This window comes from Camellia sinensis, chromosome 7, assembly GCF_055761805.1.
Source record: "Camellia sinensis isolate YWXY chromosome 7, ASM5576180v1, whole genome shotgun sequence".
Lineage (NCBI taxonomy): Eukaryota > Viridiplantae > Streptophyta > Magnoliopsida > Ericales > Theaceae > Camellia > Camellia sinensis.
Window position 1 is genome coordinate 167149300 of NC_138967.1, and position 6806 is coordinate 167156105.

Genomic DNA, 6806 nt, shown 5'->3' on the forward strand with positions numbered 1-6806 from the left:
TCTCTATCTATACCGCTATTTGAACTAGATGCTGAATCAAAATCGAAACCAGAATCGTCGTCGTCCTCTGCCTCGGAGCCCTCCTTGGCATCAGCATCACCACTAGCAGAATCTGAGCCAACATCATCGTCTCCGCTCTCGGATGACTCGGTGTGCTGACCCATAGCTTCCTCGGCCTCGCTGGTCTTCGTATCATCCTTGTTCAGAATAGGCTCTGAAGGGCCACTCTCAGCTTGAGCGCTCCTAGCTCGGCCTCGACAAAGCGCTAGAACCTATCTCTCTCTCCCTGCTGCTGGAGGGGGTACTGATGGTCCTGCTGCTCCTGTCACCGGTGCTGTCAGTAGATGTGGGACCTGAAAAGGAAGTTAATATATGTTAGCCATAGTATGTGTATCAGATGCAAATATGGTGTGCAGAATGAGTACATGCAGAGGTCAGGTACAGAGTATGAATACAGTATGAAAGTGCAGTGCACCAAAGCAGTGTATTAGTGCAGTATGGGGAAGTTCTCATATCAGTTTCAATATGTCAGTGTAAATGTGATGATTGGGACGCAAGAAAACTGAGGAAAATACCTGAATACTATGAAAACTGAGTAGTGCCTCCCTCTTCACAATCATACCCTCGAATGAGGCCAACATCTCGAGTAAGCCCTTGGTGTACCCTGCGGGTGCCTGCAAATGTATTAGAAATGATCAATGTTTTTAAGAATGAATATTTGAGAAGAAAATGAAAAATGAAAACTGCGGTACATACCAGAGGTGAGTTAGGAGCTCTGACATATCTATGACCAGCCACCAGAGGCTCAATCAGAATCCGATAAGCCTCTCTAGTGTACCGCCAACTTGTCAATTCGATCGGAAGCTCTGGCCAACCGAAGCTTTGTCTAGCAGGAGGCACCCGTCTGACCCTATCCCTCGATGCTCGAGCCCTGCTCGTCAAAGGGACGTTTGCAGCTCTCCCTGCTCGAGCATGAGTACCCGTCAAGGGAGGCATGAGATACGTCTGGATATATGTCGCATAGTCTCCCTCTCCAAGAAAGTAGTCGGCATACACGCCTCGTGTGAAGTCGATCACCTCCTAGGAGGAGAGACTCTCTATAGCTCGCATGGATGGCGGAGATAGCATGGGAACCGCCTGCAATGGCAAACCCAAGGTCTGGCGTAGAAAGCGCTCGCTTAAGAACTAGGCTCAACCTACTGGTCCCTCGGTACAAGCCAGTAACAGGAATCACCCCAAGCGCCAGCAAACTAGTGTCTGACGCCCTCAGGCATCGTCACCCAGGGCTGCCACGAGATCTACAGACAGTGTTCGCCCTGTCGGTGAACAAAGTGGTGCCAAAGAGGAACATCAAGAAGCCTTGGGCGTACTGCTCAATCTCCTCTAGGGTCTCTGGCTCTGTCCCTCTGAAATGATCCGCAAACCAAGTATATCGAACCATCCCTAATCGAAAGAGAGGTGGGCGTGCCCCAGCAGGTAGATCCAGACGGCCTCCCACTTGCCTATGTTTGTATCATAAGGGATCGGCCAATTTCCTACCTCGATGTCGGTGAGCATAGCAAAGTCATAAGGAGTCATCGTCATGTCTCCCGCGGTAGAGAAGTGGAAAGAGTTGGTGGTGTCCCACCACCTCTCTACCAGTGCGCCAAGTAAGGGCCTGCTCGCTATGAGACGCGATAGCCCCGTGCAGAATAAGTTGAATCCGACCTCATCGATAATCTGGCAGATGCCAATAGGGAGGTCCATAGACCACTCCCTCGCAGATGTGGCTCTGTATCTTCGGATAAAGTGAGAGTCCTCCTGTAATCAGAATGTGTGTGAGAAGGTAGTGTAAGACATACAGTGCAAGAATCTGTTTGAGATAAACAGATGAAAGACAGTGTAAGCGTGATCTATGCAAGAAATGCAAGGTATATTGCGGAAAATGTAAGAAGACAGTGTATACCTCGATGGTGAAGTAGCATAAATAAGACTCCGGCTCTCGTAGCAAGAGATCCTCTGGCATGCCTCGTGCAAAACCTCTGAAATGATGAATAATATCGAGCGGTAGCACATGCACCTCAAGGAGATATGTCTCTGGGTCAAAAGGTCGAACCCTAGGTGGTAATGGTACATGCTCGGGATCCGCCTCCATCCCCGGGGAAGCTCCATCATGTGGAATGTCGTCCGCCATCTAGAAAGGAGATGAGAAAGTGGGCGAAAATGAGGAAAATGAGTCAAAAATGCTAAAAGTCAACCCTGGAAGAGAGAAAATGGGAGAAAAAGTCAAAGCCCAGGAAAGGCACCAAACCCGAGAGAAACTCGAGGGGAACAAGCCTCAAGTAGTGAAAATGAAGAAAAAAACACCAAAATCAAATTTCTATCGGTTCAAAACGAAGGAAATCGAGAGGTTTTAGCGAATCAACTATGCGTAGGGAGTTGGAAAACGTGTATAAAGGATCTGGAAGGGAAAAGTGTCTAAAGAGAGAAAAGGATGAATTTCGGCCAGGGAGAAGTGAGAAAATGAAGTTTGGGGGTGTAATTATAAAGACCCGATGTAAAATGACCAAAATGGCCTGAAACTGTCATCGGTGGCCGACAGCCACCATTGGTGGCCAATAACCTTCAGGTGTGGCCGACGGGTGGCTTACACCCCTCCCTGGTGGCCGGCAAGCTTCTAGTGCTCCTCCTTTGTGTTTTTCTGCTGATTTGTATCCTTAGTCCTCAAGAAAGTGCAAGAAAAGTTCACTTTTAAGCTCAAATTACCTTTGCGGAAGCTCTAAACCGTGTCTTTGGTGCATGATGATTCATCACTAATCAACATGAAATCCTTTTGAAACATATTGCAACTCATCCGAGAGGTAAATTGGAAGTTGTGACTAAGTTGGTTTTGTCAAGCACGCTTTTGTCATTGCATAGAACGTGCATTTCTTTGTTGTTGCATGGAACATGCATTTCACATGTGATTTTTGCATAGAAAGTGCATTTCTCGCATTTGCATAGAGCATGCTTCTGTTTCCCATTCGCATAGAGCATGCATTTGGTGTTTTGCATAGAACATGCTGCTAATCTCGCATTGAATATGCATTTTCTACTATTGAACATTGCATAGAACATGCATCCTATACTGTTGCATAGAATATGCATCCTAATGTGGCATAGAACATGCTCTGGCTCACGCCGCATAGAATATGCTTCTATTTTGTTTCTTACATGTTATGCATAGAACATACCATTAGCATTGTGTCTTTGTTATTCGTCTTGCATGGAACATGCACCCCTACTATGTTATGCTTGTTGAGTTTCTTTCTTATGCAGGCACGATATTGTATGTACGGTTCATTCAGAGGAGTTCCAGGTAGAATCACTTGTTTCCTTCGAATCACCTCTTTTCCTCTCGTATGCAACGCGTTAGGACGCCTTTGGTTAGAGACATTTGGATGCGTCTCGGTGTTCTCATCACCCCTTTCTCCTCTCACGTGCGACGCATTAGGACGCCTTCGGTTAGAGACATTTGGGTGCATCCCAGTGTTCTCATCATCCCTTTCTTCTCTCACGTGTGACGTGTTAGGACGCCTTCGGTTCGAGACATTTAGGTGCGTCCCGGTGTTCTTGTCACCACTTTCTCCTCTCGCGTGTAACGCGTTAGCACGCCCTTCGGTTAAAAACATTGGGTGTGTCCCGTTGTTCTCGTTACCACTTTCTCCTCTCGCGTGCGACGCGTTAGGACGCTTCAGTTTCGAACACGCGGGTGTGTCCCGGTGTTTGCATTACCACCTTCTCCTCTCACATGCAATGCGTTAGGATGCCTTCAATTAAAGACACTCGAGTGTGTCCCGGTATTCACATCACCCTTTTCCTTCTGTGTGTAACACATTAGGATCTCGGTTGAGACCTCGGGTATGCCCCACGGTCGCTCTTCGCTTTTCCTACGTGATGCGTAGTTAAGATTGCATAATTTTCTTACATCCTTTCTGCATGAAATGTGGTTTAGTTCATGTTTACTTACTTCTATTCATGTTAGAGGTTGCTATACCTTACTTCGGTTTGTTTAAATATGGCATTTCTTTGCACTTGCATCTAGATGTTTCATTACAGCCTCATTGTATGAGCATAAGTTATATTCTTACATTGTGCATATCACTCGCATTTTGCCCTAGAACTACGCTGGTTTGATTCCTTGCAAAGGGATACGTAAGCAGCCTACGAGTGCAACTGTTCTTTGTTTTGTTTGTTTGTTTGTCCAGGTCTTCGACCTTGTCAAAAATAGGTCGTCTCTGGGCTTTGACATTCACTCTCGTCATTTCATGACTTCCGAGTTCTGTCAAAGTGGGGCAGCTGTAGACACCCCATTTTTTACCATCCTCAGACTTGGACGTCATTGTTTGTGCACTCGATGATTGTGCTTGTTTGTGTTCGTTTTGAGCGCCTAAAGTCCTCGACGAAATGCCTTGTCTTTGAGCCTCTAAACCTTATATGTTTTGTGCATGTTTTTAGACCAAGAGCTTGTTGCCTCTAGCCTGGAAGAGAGGGTGACCTGTCGGCCAGCCCTAGAATCTGTCGGCCATGGCTTGTGCTTGTCAGCTACCAGGGATGGTCGACGGCCATTGGTCTCTTTTTCCAGACATTTGTTGCGAGCTGTGCCAACTGTTGCTCACTAAGATGCATCTTCGTACACGTGTATGGTGAGATGTATCTAAGCTCAAGACTTTTTTTCTATAAATAGGGGGGTTCCTCCCCCATTTTTGAGGGTTAGAAGATTCGGGACCAAAAATATCTCTCGCTCTAGCTTTCTCTCTCTCACTTAATATTTTGTGCTTGATTGCCTAGTTTCTCCACACTTTTGCACACCAACCCTTAATCAAACTTGACCACCATTGAGCTGAGGTCCCTTGGAGTCTTGTTTGAGCTTTGGAAGGAGGTTTGAGCTTGGATTTGTGCCTAAATTGTGCTTTGCTTCAAAGGTAGAGCACTTACCTTATTTAAGCTTATTGTGCATACTTATTTTCCTATCTTTTTCAACTGTTTTAAGGTTGTTTTTGAAGTGTAAAAAACTCTGCTTTTGTGACCTAAAAATGGTGGTTTGAGCTTTTTGAGTTAGGGGGTTGTCTACCCTTTTGCCTCCTTAACTTGTTAAGCTTTTTGTGCTATTTTTCCTCACTTTCAAATCAGCTATTTTGGGCCTTTTAACCACATAATATCAAAGGTTTTTCAGTGGTAAAAATCAACTTTTGAAGTCCAAAATTGAAGGGGTTAACTTCCCCTCCTTGTGCCTTGTTTGCATGCCTAATTAGCTTCATGTGATAGCATGTTTTTCTAGCCTAACTTAGCTTTAGTCTAGCATGTTTTTGCTTCTATTTTGACATGTTTTAGCTATGTTTTGGGCTGGTTAATTTAGTTGAGGCTTATATTGCATGGTTGTAGTGTTAATACCTTCACTAGCTTAGTGTTTTAATGCTTTGATCACCATTGTTTTGAGTTGAAAGCATGTTTTAGTGTTGTTTTGCACTTCATTTCAGCACTTAAGATCTCTACAATCTCCCTCCATTCTTCACTCCTCCGTTTACTTTGAAAGTGGTTTCAAACCACTGGTTTGCCTAAGTGTGGAATTGAGGTGTTGCACCTAATGGTTTAATCCCTTAGGGGGTTCATTACCAACAGTGTAATGCCTCTTTCATACCCAAAGCAACTTGTTTTTTGAGCCATCTCTCCATTAGAGGACACCCACCAATGGACTTAATCGATTAAAGAATAAATCGGTAAAGTAAAATGAGTAAATAAAATGAACAAATAAAAGAGGCAAGATAAGCATCTTTCATGTTACATTGCATATGTTCGAATCGGACGTTAATTCGAACGCAAGGAAAATGGGACATTTCATACTCAAAAGTGATGAAATGTGCCACTTTCCTTGGTCACCATCACCATTGATCATGCATGATAGGGCGGTGGTCTTTTTGAGTCTTGTTGTGCATTCATTAAGCTTGTACAAGCTTGGTTCCTTAACCATCATGCATGTGAATTGCTTGGTTGATGGTTTGAGGGTCAAGAGTTACACTCCTTTGAGCTTGTGTGATGCTAAGAAGCGTAACAGTACAAACACTCCATGAGAATACACTGCTTTGCCTCTATTTGCTCTTTGTTGCAGCAAAAAGAAGTTCATGGCAGGGGTGGCCGACCGACCACCAACAATGGCCAACGGCCACCAGCAGTAGCCGACCGGCCACCATTGGTAGCCGACCGACCATTAATGAAGAAAGTTACTCAGTGTGATGGAAAAAGGGAGCAGAGGTGTTTTAGAAGTTGGTAGCTTCTTTGGTGTTCATGCATGTAAACAGAATCTTACAGCAGTGAGGCAGTGGCATTTTTCAGGTGGAAACCAACCGAGCATGCATATGTCCCTCGCCCCTCGAGGCCATTTAGTTGCTTATCTTAGCTGATTAGGGGTAGATAGTTAATTGTTAATCGCTTTAGTTAGCTTAGAATAGCTAGTTAATTCAAGTGTTGTAATTAATTAGTTAGTGCAACTAGTTATTCGATTCCAGTTTGTAATAATTAATTGACTTAGAATAGTTAGTTAATTCATTTCAAGTGTTGTAATAGTTGGCGTAGCTAGTTGCTTAGCTTATTCATTCGGACCCTCCTTCGTGAGGGCGTAATGTTTTAATAAGTGTGTGTGCGTGTGTGTATGCCTTCCAACCCCACATCTTTCTCCCTTTATTTAATCGCTTTTGATGGTTAGATTAGGGACATTTTCAATTGGCATGCCTTATGCTCACATGTTTACATCCATTTGTTTGTATTTCATGCACCGAGGCTCGGTGTAT